The sequence below is a fragment of the Callorhinus ursinus genome, unplaced genomic scaffold (genome assembly GCF_003265705.2).
Source record: "Callorhinus ursinus isolate GAN/ISIS: 27379988/994484 unplaced genomic scaffold, GSC_fseal_2.0 scaffold53, whole genome shotgun sequence".
Lineage (NCBI taxonomy): Eukaryota > Metazoa > Chordata > Mammalia > Carnivora > Otariidae > Callorhinus > Callorhinus ursinus.
The window spans coordinates 9247508-9263929 of NW_027397115.1; the positions used below are offsets into that span (position 1 = coordinate 9247508).

At 41.0% G+C, this 16422-nt stretch overlaps 1 protein-coding gene and 1 long non-coding RNA gene across 2 annotated transcripts in view; both read left to right on the plus strand.

Moving 5' to 3' along the window:
- The window catches only part of LOC112809981 (uncharacterized), a 27052-nt gene extending 25663 nt beyond the window's left edge, over positions 1-1389 (plus strand). The window contains exons 5-6 of the long non-coding RNA XR_003204714.2: positions 984-1072; positions 1219-1389. This is a non-coding gene — a long non-coding RNA (uncharacterized lncRNA). The remainder of the gene's footprint in view (positions 1-983; positions 1073-1218) is intronic.
- A 4447-nt stretch (positions 1390-5836) lies between these two features.
- Positions 5837-16422, plus strand: part of STAU1 (staufen double-stranded RNA binding protein 1) — a 51248-nt gene continuing 40662 nt past the window's right edge. Inside the window, 2 exon segments of the mRNA XM_073884011.1 lie at positions 5837-6084; positions 15177-15247. The gene's annotated coding sequence lies outside the window, so the exon portion shown is untranslated.

A 16422-nucleotide genomic window follows, 5' to 3' on the forward strand; every position in this document is an offset into this window, starting at 1 on the left:
TTTCTTTCTTTCTTTCTTTCTTTCTTTCTTTCTTTCTTTCTTTCTTTTTTAAGATTTTATTTATTTGATAGAGAGAGACACAGCAAGAGAGGGAACACAAGCAGGGGGAGCGGGAGAGGGAAAAGCAGGCTTCCCGAGGAGCAGGGAGCCCGATGTGGAGCTCGATCCCAGAACCCCGGGATCATGATCTGAGCCGAAGGCAGCCGCTTAACAACTGAGCCACCCAGGCACCCTCATGGTGTTATTCCTAAGAACAACTTGTTTTTCCTTTCCCATGAACTGTTGCTATCTTTTACCCATTTTTCTATTGGGTTTTAATCCTTTTGTAATTCATAGGACATGTTATAATTCTTTACATGTTATAAAATTTGTCTTTCTGGGGCGCCTGGCTGGCTCCATCAGAGGAGCCTGTGACTCTTGATCTCGGGGTCATGAGTTTGAGCCCCGTGTTGAGTGTAGAGATTACTTAAATAAATAAAATAAAATAAAGCTTGCCTTTCTGTGCTTGAGATGCAATTTTTTTTTCCAGTTTGTCATTTGTTTCTTTACTTCCCATGATTATATTTTATTTTCATGAAATCAAATATAACTATCTTTTCCTTTAGGTCTTCTGAATTTTGTGTTATAATCAAAAGGGTCTTCTCCACTTCTCCCAGAAATTCTTTTGGTACTTTTATGGTTTCCCTCTTTCCATTTAAATCCTTGATCCATTTGGCATTTTTCCAGGTGTAAGATATGAAGTATGGATTTAACTCTTTTTTCCCCACAGATGCTTTGTAGTTGTCCCAAATCATTTATTGTATGAAATCTCTTATCTTCACCAATTTGAAATACCACCTTTATTGAATAATAAATGCCTACCTGTGTTTGGGTCTATTTGGGAATTTCTCTTCTGCTGATTTGTTGAACTAATTAGACGCCAGTACCTAACAGGTTTTGTTTTTGTTTTGGTTTTGTTTTGTTTTGTTTTGTTTTGTTTTAAGGTAAACTCTACACTCATTGTCGGGCTTACACTCATGACCCAGAGATCAAGAGTCACATGCTCTACTGAGTGAGCCAGCCAGGAGCCCAGGTAACAGTTTTAACTAGTACGACATGATAATATGTTTATTACTTGGGCAGGCACTTTCAGAAATGTTTTCTTGTTAGTTTTTCCACAAGAAGACTTGGCTCATCTAGTTCCAAAATAAAGTCTTGCTTTTTTTTTTTTTTTATTAGGATCTCAATAGGGGCACCTGGGTGGCTCAGTCAGTTAAGTGTCTGCCTTCAGCTCGGGTCATGATCCCAGGGTCCTGGGACCAAGCCCCGCATCAGGCTTCCTGCTCTGCGGGAGGCCTGCTTCTCTCTCTCCCACTGCCCCTGCTTGTGTTCCCTCTCTCGCTGGTGTCTCTCTCTGTCAAATAAATAAAATCTTAAAAAAAAAGATCTCAATATCTCTGATATCTTAATGATGCATAGTCTTGCTAGTCAAGAACATAGCTTATATTTCTGTTCAAGTCTTTTTCTGCATCCTTCTGTAGAATTTAAATCTTCTCTTCATATAGATTGTGCATCGTTATTGTAAAATTTATTCCTAGGAATTTTCTTTTTTTTACTGATTTGTAAATGATGTCTTTTTTTGACAAAAAGATGTCAAGATGTCATCATGATGTCACAATGTCAAGATGTAATGATGTTATTCCATCTTCTAAGATATAATGCTCTCCCTCTAAGATGCTGAAATAGCCCCAGGGGAGCAGTCTACCTCAAATAATCTTGAGAATTACCAGACTAGCAAGTAGTTCTCAACTGTATTTGCCCTTGCAACATATCCTATGAGTGATTTTGACATACACCAATCAAACTTACAGGTGTTCCTTGTTTTTTTAGGGACTCTAGCACAGATGAGAGGCTGTGGTTCTTCAGTAGCTGATGGCAATGTATGTGTACAGCCACTGTCTTAGGGGCCAGGGACACCATGATGATCAAGACAGCCTGAGTCCCTGCCCTCATGGAAGGTGATCACATAGTCCTAGCCAAACAGAGCAAACTCAGCAGAAAATCAAATAATTATAAGGGTGCAAAGTTCTGCTATGGGGCCATGAGAGTGTAGCAGAGGTCATTCGTCAGGTGTTAACATCCGCTAACATCCACACCCGAGGCTTCAATTAACTCTCAAATGCTACCCACTCACACATTACGTTTCCAGTTCTGGCTCTCCTCTGAGCTCCAGACCTGCCATTTGCACTTCCCAACAGGAGGTGGAGTCTAATCCCCCTCTCTTTGGATCTGGACAGGCTTACGTCTCATTTGTAGCCAGGACACTACAGCAGACGTGACTCTAGATGATGCCCGAGGCTAGGCCACATAAAGCAAATGCAGCTCCGCCTTGCTCTCTGGGACACTCACTCTTGAAGCCTTCAGCCACCTTGTAAACAGTCTGACAGCCCTGAGGTTGCCATGCTGTGAGGAAGCCCATAGTAGCCGGTGCAGAGACCCCCGTGGACAGTCTCTGAGGCTCCATGAAGAGGGAAAGGCCCAGCCAGTCCCCAGGTGTTCTATCACCCAGTGGTCCAGCTCTACATTAGAAACCCAAGTTAGAAGAGTCTAGCCAAACTCTTTCCTAATTCCTGACCCGCAGATCTACGAGAGATGATAATATGATTACTGTTCTTTTAAGCCACTCCATTTGGAAGTGATTTGTTTTGTAGCAATAGTAACTAGCATCTGGGCCACGTGGTTTTGTACATTTTTTCCTCCTACTTGGAACCCTTTCTGCACCCCTTTCGCCTAGTTACCCTGTACATATTCTTCAGATCTTTGCTGCAGAACCATCCCTAAACCTTGAAACCTGGGTTCATAGTGCCCTCATAATACCAGGTACCTTTTTTTTCCTGTACTCATCACTGTTGTATTTGGAGATTCTCTGACCAGGGTCTGTCTTCCTGACAAGTCTTCAGCTCCACAGAAAAGCATGCAGTTACACAATAGGCCAGGCACGGCAAACTTAAATGTCAACAAGGAAAATAACATAAACAGAGAGACATGGGTAGGGTGGGGACTGCAGTGACATGAAAAGTATGTGTCCACCTATAGGGTGTAGCTGCCACTTTGCAGGCTCTGTGCAGCCAAATATGCCTCATTTTTAAAAGAGCTGATACTAACCCAGATGATTATTACTATTAGTTTTTAAAGATTTTATTTGAGAGAGGATGCGCATGCACACGTACACACACACGGGGGTGGGGGGGAAGGGCAGAGGGAGAAGCAGGCTACCCACTGAGCAGGGAGCCCAAAGTGGGCCTGGATCCCATGACCCTGAGATCATGACCTGAGCCGAAGGTAGACGCTTAACCAACTGAGCCACCCAGGCACCCCCACAAAACCAGGTTATTATGTAAGTGTTAGAATGATAGCAACTAATTAAAACTAAAAACACAGATGAAAGAAAAAGGAAGAAAAACAACAACAAGCTGAAGATTTAATACTCCTTGGGTTTTTTGGGGGGAGGTGTTGTTTTTGTTTTTCCCTCGGGTCAGCACAGATCAAGCGCGGGGCTACAGATTGGTCAGACAATACATATGACCCCTTCAGGTTCAGGTGGTCCCCAGCCACCTGACCACAGGGCTGTTCTCAACACTCCTTATTTTTTGAGAATGACTCTGAACTTGCTTTGTGTAATCAAGGAATTGTATTTAACTGAGGCATAGGTTAGCTGTGGGGCTGGCTGGGTTCAGGAGTGGGTCACTTAGATTTGTTTTCTCTCTTTGTACTGTGAGTTAAATTCTCTTCTAGGGGCCTGCAGACTTCTTGACTCTTGCCAAATAATAAAGGAATTATTTATTTTTCTTAGAGATGAAGGTGGAAATAAGAAACTGTAACCATTAAGTAAATTACACTAAATTCTCTGTGTTCCTTCCTAGAATGTAAATTACATACATTTATAATAAGGAATGGGAACATGAAAATCAATAAAAACCCTGTGAGAAGTTGATTTTTATCTAAAAAAATTATACTTCATGTTATCTATGTATCTATTAAAAAATGGAAAAAGAGGTATCAAGCCATGAAAAAACATGGAGGAAACTTCGCATATTACTAACTGGAAGAAGCCAATCTGAAAAGGCTACAGACTGCATGACTCCAGCTATATGACATTTCTGGAAAAGGCAAAATATGGAGTTGGTAAAAAAGATCAGTGATTGCTAGGGGTGAGGGGAGGAAGGGGGAGACAGTACCCTAAGAACATGTGACCCCTGGAATGACACATGATTGGTCACTAGCAAGAGCAGATCGCAGCTTAGGCTGCTCACAGCAGCACGCTTAGAGCTTCACAACTCTAAAGAGAGTCCTGTCACTCTTCAGTCGGGGAAGATGAGGCAGAGTATCAAGCTCTACTGATTCTCATGTCCACTGGGTAAGATAGGAAACTGTTCTTATTTAACTAAGGGGGAACTGAGGCCCAGCTGTATCAGGATCCAAATCGTGGAATAAAATCCCAAAATTGGGATCAGGGGAAAAAAAATAGAGGGATCGCCCCTTCAATATATGGAAGGAGGGAAATAAGTTGAGACTGGAAATCATCTGCCCGTCACTTGGGTCTCCACAGGTGATAGTAAAATGGGTCAGAACATCCCCTCTACCTTTACACCTCTGAAGAGATTGTGTGGGGACCTCAGCTTTGAGTTTAGAGAAACCCCTCTGTGTCCGCTCCTTTACCCAGTGAGCTACGGGGTCGACTGCTTAGGAGTTAGAAAACAATTCTCCTTTACCAGAGGGCTGGACAATATCTGACTGTTGCTTACCACTGTCTTGGACTGGCACTAACTGGACAGTTAAAGTCCTTTGACTGTTTTTGATGTCCCGAAATTCAATCTAATTTTACAAGCCGAGTAAGGGGGCCTGGTCCAGAGAAAAGTGTCCTCTGGGCCAGGGGCAAGGTCCCAAAGCCATGTTTGGAGAGGCCCCTTCAGCCACAGGACCTCATATCATGAATTTATGCAAATTAAACTGCATTGCCTTGGCAAGAAAGATTGAGCAATAGCTAGATTGAAAGATACCGAGAAAGATAGGCCGAGAGAAAATAAACCATTTTTAAATAGTGGGGAAGGAGTCCCAGAGTGAGCAGGAAAGAGGACGCCTGGGCACCTGCAGCTCTTCCCCTCACTCACTTGTTTTCTGGACCTCTCACAATGCGCACATTATTCTTTGCTGAGTGTGATTCTGGAAGTCCAAAATTCCCCACCATTAACTCCTACCCCCCTAAAACCACTTTAGTTTATCCAGAGCTGGGTGAAAGAAACAGCAATCTGGCACTTCTCGCCCTTTAACTGACTATAAAAATAACTGGTTTTATTTATTATGTGCTTTCCCCTCACTAGAACGTAAGCTCTCTGAGGGCAGGGATTTTTGTCTGTCTGTTCACTTCTATACTCTCAACTCTTGGAGCAGTACTTTGCACATAGCAGGCATTTAATAAACATTTACGGAAGGAGAAACTAAGGGAAGGAGCGAAAGAAGGAACGGAGGCGGAAAAGGAAGGACAGAGAAAAACGGGAAGAACCACGGGAGGGGGGCGGAGTTAAGAAGGTCGGCCCAGCCTCGTTGCGGGTCCCCGGGCCGCCCTCAACACCCAGCAGAACTACAACTCCCAGCAGGCGCCAGGAGCCCGGGCGGGCCGCCGCGACCAGGCCCGACCAGGCTCCAGCCCACCAGGCTCCGGAGTGCCTTGCGAGAGCAGGCGCCGTCGCAGCGCCCGCCGGGACTTGTGGTTCGGACCGCGGGTGGGGGTGGGGCCGGGCATGGAGGCGGGCGGGGGCCGGGGGCGGGCGCAGGCCCCTCCCCCGTCACTTCCTGCGGGGCTGCGGGCGCCGGAGCGGCTCTTCAGCGTTTGCGCCGGCGGCCGCGCGTCTGCCTCGGCTCCCCCTTCCTCTGACCCCCCCGGCCCGGCGGCGCCCGCCTCCTCCGCGGCCACTCCGCCTCTTCCCTCCGCCGTTCCCTTCCTCCTCTCCCTTCTTCCTTCCTCCTTCCCCTCCTCGCTTCCCCCGGCGCCACCGCCGCCGCCCAGGACCGCCGGCTGGGGGACGAGCTCGGGGCAGCAGCCAGGTGAGGCGGCCGGGCCGGGCCTGGCGGGGCCCGCGCGGGCGCCGCGGCCGCGGGGAGGGGGGCGGCGGGTGGGGCCTAGGCCTCGGCGGGCCCGCGCGCCTGGCCTTCTTCTCCGGGCCTCTGTCCCGCCCGCGGGGCCTTCCCGGAGGAGGCGGGTCCTCCCGCGCCCCCCTTCTTGGGGCGCCCCGCGGCCTGGACCCCAGGCACTCCAGCTCGTCCACCCCTTGCTGGGGCAAGAAACAGGTGCCACGCCGCCTTTCCTAATTCCTCCTCGTGCGTGGGGATGCCGAGTTATTCCTGGGGCGGGGGATGGGGTGGGGGTCCCCGCTTCAAGTCCCTGAGATCCGGAGCGTCTAAATCTCCGCAGCCGGATCTGGAGCCTAGTGGTTACGAGCACAGCCCAGGTGTCCAGCACGGGTACAAACCCCAGCGCTACTCCCTTAAACAAGTCACTTAAACTCTTTGTGTCTTGGTTGGAAAAAGGGGCTAATGCGGTTCCTGCCTCTTCGGGCTGTTAAGGTTCCGTGAAATGGGGCGTGTGAAGCGCTTATCAGAGTGCCAGACCCACAGCGTGTCCCAATAAACCGTCTGCATAATTTATTAGCGTGATATTAAGGTATAACTTAATGGGTAAAGTGGGATACAAGTTGACCTACCTACCCGTTTGGGTTTTCTTTGAGGCAGAAATATTTAGCGTGCCCACCGCCAGCGCCCGGGCTTTTGTTTTGGGTTGTTAACATCTGAAAGGGGCGTACGTTTAATTGGGACACTCTGTAAGTAGGCAGACTGTAAAAGATGCTGTTAGTTCCATCTCCTCCGCTGAGCCAGCTTCAAGATTGTCACCAGCTCCCTCTGTATGAGCAACCTGTCCTTTTTTTTTTTCTGCCATCATCCGGCTTCTTGTTGTCACTTCATTTCTGGTAAAGTTGCTGGCAGAAGCTTTCCTTGAGTTCACCAAACCTTTCTGGAGCGCTTGCCCTGTGTCAGGCTCTGGAGGGGGCGGTGTAGGAAGCTGGCAAAAAATATGTCTGTCCTTTCTTGCGCTACATTTCTAACTTCTAACTTTTTTTCACTGCAGCTTTGCTTTTATTCCCTCCGTCCCTGTTGGCCGACTTTCCTTTTAAGCCCTTGCCCCACCTCCGTGTTGCAGTATTGCTTATGTGGAAGTTTTCTCCTGTTCCGGCGAAGATGTGTGCTTCAGTCTGTTCTGCCTCTGTTCTCTGGCTGTGGGGACGTTTTTAAGGTCACTCTTCCCTTCTGCTTGTAGCTTTAATTGTTTAGAGGGTGGGGGAAAGAGAGTTAAACCGGGTTTTTGATTGATCTTGGCCTTTCAGGAATCGGTGTGCAGCAATTACACTGCTGCTTGTTGAAGTAAAAACTAAAAATACAGTTGGATTGTAGAGGGAGCAGTTTCGGTCCTCCTGGTGACAGGTGGGATTTTTAAAACAGCAACTTTATTTAGAGATACTGGGTTTCTTTTAATTCTTTACCTAGTTGTATATGTGTATCTTTCCTTAAGGAAATGCAACTCATGGAGGTTCAAATTTACAAAAAAGTAAGTGTGTGTGTGTTTGCTCAACTGAATGATCCTCCTATATTGTAGAGTTGTTTTAGGTAGTAAATGTCTTTACTGAATTTAAAGCTGTTTTGATTTACACCTGTCTCTTGATTACATGTGATATAAAGTGGCCTGTTGACATTTTCCTGTAATTTTCTGACAGAGCCTTACTGTCATTTCTAGTTTAAAATCTTTGGTTGGATGACTCTTCAGAACACCTAAGAAATAGCTGTATAACACGCATGTCTTCTGCCACATCGAAAATTGTAGTGTTGGGGAAATGATGTTTTAATATTGCAGTCGATAACCTTTTTAAAAAACTCTTTATTATGGAAAACATGAAAAATTGGATAACTGAGAGAACCCCCATGTATTGGTCACTTAGCTTTGACAATAATTAACTTGTAGCCAAGGTCATCTTGTTTCATGAAGTACCTCCTCCCCTAAACTGGGTTATTTTGAAACAAATCCTAAAATCATATAATTTTACAAGATTGTCTCAGACTATTAATCTGTCACAAAATTTACTTTTCGTGGAATCATAGTTCTCATTTTGTTTATTGGTCTTCTCATCTCTGTTTACACATGATTACAGCAAAAAAAATGAGTGGCCAAATTAGCTCTTGGTTCAATACTTATTCCATTCAGTCATGTCCAAAATACTGCCTTGCTTTTTTGTGTACAAAAGCAACAGTTCTTGAGCTGTTAGTGGTTATAATTGAAAAGGAATCAGAAATACAGATATCCTTAAACCTGTTTTGGTGGAGACCTACTTGTTAAACCACTTATAATGGAGAATAACTTTGTGTCAAAATTAAACTACAGTTAATAATTCATAATGAAACTTTCAAAGTTTCTTTACAGTAGTTGTGTAAATATGCTGCTATCACATTAGGTTAAGAATTAAGCAAAGGGTATTTGATTTCAAAACTTTGTTGTAGAATTATTTTTAGTAAGTATGAATTTCAGAGCCTAGATGCTCGTGTTTTTCTTTCTTGTCTGAAAAGAGATTTCTCCTAGAATTGAAGTTGACGGGAATATTACATTTGTCATTGTTATTTAATTTTCAAATTTCTGGTCATGGGCTGTTCACAGCTTTTCGACAATTGTAATTTACTTTTAGATAGTTGTATGTAGTTATGTAGGTTTACTTTTGTGCTTGATCAGGTGTAGTGAAAACGTGTGTTTTACTTACTACAGTCTGGGAGATGGAGAGGGATGTGCATACGTCTTAAAACTAGAAAAAAAAATCTGGTATCTAAGAAAGGGCACAAAATGTGCTTTATTTTAAAAAAAAAGCTTAGTGCTTCCCAGGAGGCTTAAAGTCAAACTTTTTTTTAAGTATTTGGAATTACCATAAATACAGTTTGTTCAGACTAAATTGCTCTCTTTTAAGATTCAGCCAGAAAACCCATGTATATACAGATTATTTTAAGTTTAGAAAGGAGTATGACTCATAGAACTTTTCCGCCTCATTTCTGAAGTCTTATCCATTAAAATTATTCTGAGTGTAATCGTTCAACGTTGGCCTATACTGTGCTGCTTCATCCGGTCTCCCCTCAGTAAGACAATGGAGATATTTAATATAGCAGGCACAGAGTGGCTCTCAGCTTGCAGGGCAACTTTCTCTCTTGCCCTTTTACTGGATGGAGTGAAAGTGAAATTCACCAGCATAAAAAAATGAAACTTTAATGAAAAAGGCATCTTTTCCTTGGATGTCATTAAGTCAGTTCCAGGGACCTTGTTTTTATGAGCCTCCACACTGGATCGTCTTACTCGCTGTCATATTTAGTGGCACAGAATTGCTCAGGTTGGGGAGATGTAAATTCTTCCCCCTTTTAAATGAGAGCTTTCAGAAATGTTTAGAGAATTTTATGACAAATTTTGTTTCACACTACACCTTTTGCTTCACACTAAACCTGTAACAGGGTGTTTTAAATTGTAAACTTTTGGTAACAGAGACCTTTGTAGCTAACATGCTTCTAGTATAATTTTCTTTATGAGCTTTTCCTTAAATAAAACCTCATTAAAATCAAACTTTAACATTTATGCTGTTCCAAAAAGTATAATTTATGAGTTAGAGATTGAATGAGAAGACATGTTATTTGCTATCCTTATTTTTCCCCGACATTTTATTATGAAAATTTTCAAACATATAACAAAGTTTAAAGAAATTTACTATATGCCTCTGTATCTACCACCTGCTTTCTGCCATTGACATTTGACTCTACTTGTTTTATCAGGTCTGTTCCATTTGTCTGTCTCTTTGAATTCATTAGTCCATTTTATTTTTCAGTACATTTCAAAATAAATTGCAGCATCAGCACACTAAATACTTGAGCATACATAGCCACCACAGTGAATTTTGAGGCAGCTCTGTAAGGTGTTTCTAGACCTTTAAAAGCCAAGGGCTTTGTTGATTTTTTTGTTTCCAGTTTTGCTTTGACTCCAGAACTTTTTGCTTTTTTGAAGAAATGTTTAATGAATTTTTGCAACAGGGTGTGCTTATGTGTAAATCAAGTACTACAAAGCTTGAATAATGTTGGCCAAATCCTTTGTTGTCACCTACTAAGGAGATAATAGGATTACAAATATATAGCTATGTTGATCTTAACAAATACTACTAGGTGGATGGCTTGGAGATCTGTTTTGTGACAGTTTAAGGCTCTGAACTAGAAAACCTTACCAAAGAAAATTATTTATTATTTAAAAAATGGTAAAATGAGGAAATTACTACAAAGAGCTTAATTTTTTTAAATATGTACATTCCCAAAGTAGTGAATAAGGTTGATGTAAAAGTGATTTATGTCACCAGATAAGAGGAGGTAGAAACAAATTGTCTGCAAACTTAATTTTCTATTTTCTGGAATTACACATGTTCATTTATTTGTTAAAGGAGTATATCCAGGGGCTCCTTCAGAGTATATTTACTGAAAGCAAAAGTAGGAAAATCTGTCCAAGAAAGTATTTGCTTTCGATTAAAAATTAGTCTTCTAAATATTAAATTTGTAGCCCATCTGCTTCTGTTTAATCTGGAATCTAATTTGGGGGAGAAGTGTGATGACTTTGTGAGTTTATAACAGTAATGAAGCAAACCAGGCTATTTTATTATATGATACAGAGGTCATAATTGTTCTAGAAGATTTTTGTTATGTCTACCAGACTACAAAATCTTAAAAAAAAAAATTTAAGTGCCCTGGGGTCTTTGCCTAAATGAAAAGGATTGTTCATTAGATTATCTCTATATTTGACGTAGCTTTAGAACTGGTTGCCCAGTGAGTGGGTTGATTTTAATCAGCGTGTTCTCTGTTCCCATTTAAAATGTTTTTTTTACAAGTGATGTGTAGCTATAAGTTTATATTTATAGATGTTTATGTGGCTGAGGACAGGATTAGTAAATTTGCTGGATAATAATACTTGCTACTATTTATTGAGCTCTTAACCATGTGCTAGGTAGGTTAGGATTACAGGGTGAGGGTTACTTGATGCAGGAAGGGAATCTGAAGGGTGAGATTGAATTTATCTAATGATGTAAAAGCTGTTGTTCAGGGAGCTCTTCCTTGGTGCTAAGAGTTGGAGTAGATGCTTTATTTTGTATTTCTGATGCTGGAAAACGTCTTTGCAGATGTCTGTTCATAGTGGCTGTGGATACTGAGGCCTGTCTGGGAGGCCAAGTAACTGAACTCTTTCCATTGAACCAGCTTCATCTCTAATTATGCTCGGGTGCTTTTTGTTTAGGGCAATTTTTTCTGTGTGTCACCAGTGCTTCACCATAGCTAGGATGATTTTTTGTTCACTAGAACTTCAGATCAATTTGAAAAAAGTCTGTTTCAGTAATACTCAGTTTTTAAAATGAACTCGATTCATCATTCCCTTGAAATAGACTTACCGTGTACTTTTGTTTGTTGTGATAGATTGCTACAGCCACATTAAAACTTGTAGGTTGATTCAAAGGTTTGTGGGGGGCGGGAACTACTTAGAAGTAAATCGGGAGGAGGATATTTCATTAACCTGTGTGTTGTAGGAGACTGTCCCCTAAATTATTGCTATAATCCTTCATGAAGTTAATTAAAAATGATTTATGAACTATAGACAAGGTTGTTGCTAAGAAAATTAGTTTCTTTAGAATTATAATATTCTACTTTATTGGATATACATTAACTAAACTTCCAGTTAACTTTATAGGGCTCTCTGGTTGTTGCCTTCTTTGCCTCCCAGCCATGTCTAACATCCGTTTCCTTGCTGCGGGTATTGGAAATATTTCGTGTAACTTTCTGTTTGGTATTAAACTGCCTCCTGAACAGTTTCTTTTTTACTTTCTTTGAATCAGTGATCTCCTGAATAGGAAGCCTCTTTGGTTCTCCACGCAGGCAGTAGTCCTCTCTTAATGGCTAGTTTTAAGAGGCTAGATCAGTGAAATTAAACTTGCCCATTGGATTTGGGGTTTTCATGAGATGGTGTGTGAGTTTCCATTCTGTGTTTTAACCTCAACCTAGGTGACCATGTAGTCTGTAATGACATACGTTTGTCTCATTAATCATGAAAAGGTGTTGGAAATGTGTCTTTTCTGGGGATGAAGTGAGCACATGCTGCTTCTTAAATTGTCTATATTGGCTCCCCTCAGGCACGAGCTTTTTGATCTAACTAGATCTTGTCTGATTCTCTCACAGTTTTGCTTTTTGAAGTCCATGCTTTCTATAGATTAAAATTAACTGAGGCATGAATTTTCTACTCTTGCAGATTCCACCCTGATACAAACAGGGCCATTGTCTGCTGATGCCATTGTGATTTTGTACAAAATGCTAGGCAGTCCTTTCCTCTGTCAGAAAGAAGATAATTTATATGTAATGATAAGTCTGATTATGCCTGGAGGCTTATGTTCTTTGTTGCACAATTTAACCAACCTGCTCACTGAAGCTCTATGACCCTTCACCTAGATGACAGTCAAATAGAGTTAGGTAAATAAATTCCCTTTTTGTTTGTAGTATAGTGAACCTTTACAGTCTGGAACATTTAGAGTATGACTGCTGCTGGGTACTGATTTCCCTGTTAACAGAATTTACCTATTTAAGCACTAAACATAAAAAAAGAATAAAGTAATTTTTTTAATAAAGTTCTTTCTAATTTTGCTGTTTTTTCTTTCTTAAATAGCGTGTTTCATACATGACATGTCATTTTATAAAATCAGTTACCGTATACCCTAAGAAAGTGACGTTTAACAGCTAACTTTGGTATGGAATATCATACTTTACAAGCATTTCACCTGTGTTACCAGCTAATCCATCCAAGCAGTACAGTTATTTTATTAATCCTGTGAAATTGGTGCTAGTGACCCCATTTAATATAGTAAAAGGTTGAAGCCTCTTAACATATCAAATGAAGCATTTATTATTCAGCTCAGCACCAGAGCTGGACCCAAACTCAGATCTCCAGCCAAGACTTTCACAGCCCCTGTGCTAGCTGGTTTTGCCCTTACCCTAAATCAGCATTTTGCAGCCAAGGGGTCTTTTTGTTCTTACTTGCCGTCTTTAGTTATGAGGTGATGTGTATTATAAACGTTTTGTTACTATGAGGTAAAATGCCACTGTGAATTATTTACTAAATTTGTGTTAGGTTCAAGGTTATTCTTGTACAATTCCACAAGGACAGGGACTGTATCTTATTTGTGCACTGCCTTCTCCCCAGTGTCTAAAATACTGCCTGCAAGTAGTAGGTGTTCAATAATTATTTGTTGAGTGAATAAAGCGATGAATGTAATTCATTCTTTTGCATTCTAGTATGTTTTCTTGAGTGGGAAAGTAAGGGAGTTGGGCTTAACCCCCAGTCTGTCTTCTCTACCACTGCTTGTAGTAAGAAAGTAAGTGCTATCTGGCTACACTAGTAATACTCATGGTGGTTTTGGACTATCATTTGAAAATGGTTGGGGGATTTCAAAAGCTGAGTTTGCTCACGGGAGTGTGAATGTGTATACGAGTGTCAGCTATCCTTGTTTTGTGTGAAAATGTCTGAAATCCAGCTGGTTACAAGCTGCTGTATTTCTCCCTCGTCCTTCTTTTTCCTTTGCTGTAAAGTTGTTGTGGTTGTTTCTTACTGTTGTCATTGTCTGACTCTAGCAGCTCCTTTTTTCCATTTTATTTATTTATTTATTTATCTATGTATCTATTTATTCTAGTTTTTTACATTTCTGGGTTGGGCTAAAAAAACGTAGATACCCAAAACTACCATAATTGTTGAGCACAGATGGACTTGAATTGAGGGAAGCCCCCCAGAGTAGAAGGCATGAGCTCTCCTAGGGAGTCTTAGAAATGTCTTTGGGCTGCTCAGAGGCCTTTTCCAGTTTCCATTCATGCTAGTCTTGTGAGATTATGGAGCAACAGGCCTCTAGATTGGAAAGTTATTAGTAGTATAATTTACTATTTACGAAAAGGACTTGAGTTGTTTAAAATACCGTAAAACAAATTAGAGTTTATTGTTTTATTTCTGAAATTGTTTGGACAGTGAACAGCTACTTTTCTGTTAAGTCACAGTAGCAGTGAGAAATTGAAATAAGTGAAATTATGTTGTAAAAATGCAAAAGGCATCTCAAGGTAAGGAATCGTCTTTGTTACCGACTACAGTTGACCTGTGAACAATGCGAGTTTGAACTGCATGTGTCCATTTATATGCGGATTTCTTTTATAAATGCAGTACTGTATTATATATGTATTTTCTCTTTATGACTATGTTAATATTTTCTTTTCTCTAGCTTTATTGGAAGAATACAGTATATAATACATATAACATAAAATATGTGTTAATCAACTGTTTATGTTTTCGGTGAGGCTTCCGGTTACCAGCTAGGCTATTAAGTAATGAAGTCTTTGGGGGAGTGAAAAGTTATACATGGATTTTCGACTGTGTGGGGTGGGGGGGTGGGCACCCCTAACCCTCGCGTTGTTCAAGGATCACCTGTACTACCCTTTAAAAAGGAAGATATCTCTAGATAAATCAGATCTGAGAGTTTGAGAATTAAACTCTTATGTCGCCTGAAATCCAGTTCTAAAGAATGATTATGGTTTGGATTTACTAGAGGTAATGTGCTTTTTGTATTTTGCAATTTAATATAAGAATGTTTATGTGCAATGGGTGTTTTTGTAAATTTTCCCATGCAGTTGTATTTGCATGACCAAGCATATGGTAAGGACATTTATAAATAAAATATTTAGCCGGTAGTTAAAAGGGGGAAAAACCCCGTAAGTTTAAAAACCACGCTTGTGTGATCAGACAGTATATGATGCCCAGTTTCTTTCTTTAAAATTAGTTTTGAAGTATTCATCTCTCTCTTGTGGTCATGTCTCCACAAAGTACTCTACCCAGTTCCCAGGCAGTTGTGTCTTTTGTGGATTCTACAGTGTGCTGCTTCAAGCCATGACATTATGTTTTCAGAAACTTTCCTCCTTGTAAATTTTAGGTTTCCCCAAAACTTGAGCAATATATATCTTCATTGTCAGAAATGGTCTACTGTAGTAAATTATTATTGTTTCTTATTTTCTAGGAGTTTCCTAATCATATAACCTCTCAGAACTGAACCAAAACAGCATTGTTCCCGGAGCACCTCTTTTTAAGGTACACATAATTTGGCTCTATAATTTCAGGCCTGTTCATAAACTGTAATATTTTTGAATTCTTGAATGGCTTGTGTGGAAAATGACTTTTACTTCTGTCTGTAATGTTAGAGAAAAAGAAGAAATTGTATGCAGCCTGAATTTCTTTTTACTCTTGAGATTTAATTAGAAAGTAAATGCAGGGAAGATTGTTGGCAAGAACGTAAAACCCTTTAGCCAGCACTGCCGTGTACTTTAAATGTCGAGACGTGAAAATTGGCCACTGAAGTTGTCATTAGACAACTCGGTTGGTAAGTATCTTGCTCATAGCAGGTTTTGTAGATTGCCTTTGATTTCTCAGATTGTGTATGTAAAACTTGGTTTTCAAACTTGTGGAAATAATCCAACATTGTTTTCTGTCATGAGATAGGGTTATGAATCAAGTTCCATTTACTGCTGGCTGCTTGTGATCATCTAGACCAAAAGTTTGTAAGAGTTGAGGATTTTACAGTTTGATATCAAGGCACTGCAAAATGCACTGCATCTGTCAATACTGCCTTGTATTTTAGCACTTTCCCTCTGAGAGCTGAAAGCACAGCATCATAACATCACTGAGGTAGTGATTAGTGGACAGGTCAAACCCAGCTTTCTTTGGGAATGAGGAAATTGAAGCATAAGGAAATCAGAGAAGTTGTTCCAGGCTCAATGAATGGATTTACACTGGGTTTGTTTAATGCTTTTCTTTTCCGAGGACTAAACTGTTACCATACCACGCCTCAGGATTTCTTCATTATTTTCGCCCTCTGATTGCTAAAGCTGAGGCTTTGCCGAATATCCTGTTACAGGGTGTTCTGGGGAAACTGAGGCACCGGGCAGTGGATTGCCAAGAATTGGATGGATAATTGCTGTCTTATTTGGGAGTGGAACTGAAAGCCACAACTCAGAAGTTTGATCTGATATAACATTGTTGGTTGCTACTTAGCAGCAAGGCTGGTTTCTTAGAAACTAGGTCTTGGCTCTAGTCTGTTTTGCATGAAGATGATGGTAAATGCAGTCGTGTTTCTAGGTAGATGGCACATAGTTACAGAGTACAATTTCCCTTTTCTGAAAGGAAAAGCCAGTTAACTGTTATGTTGAACTAAGCCCCTTCTTACTTAAGAATAGGTTACACAATGCTACTCTGAAAAATCTCTAGCA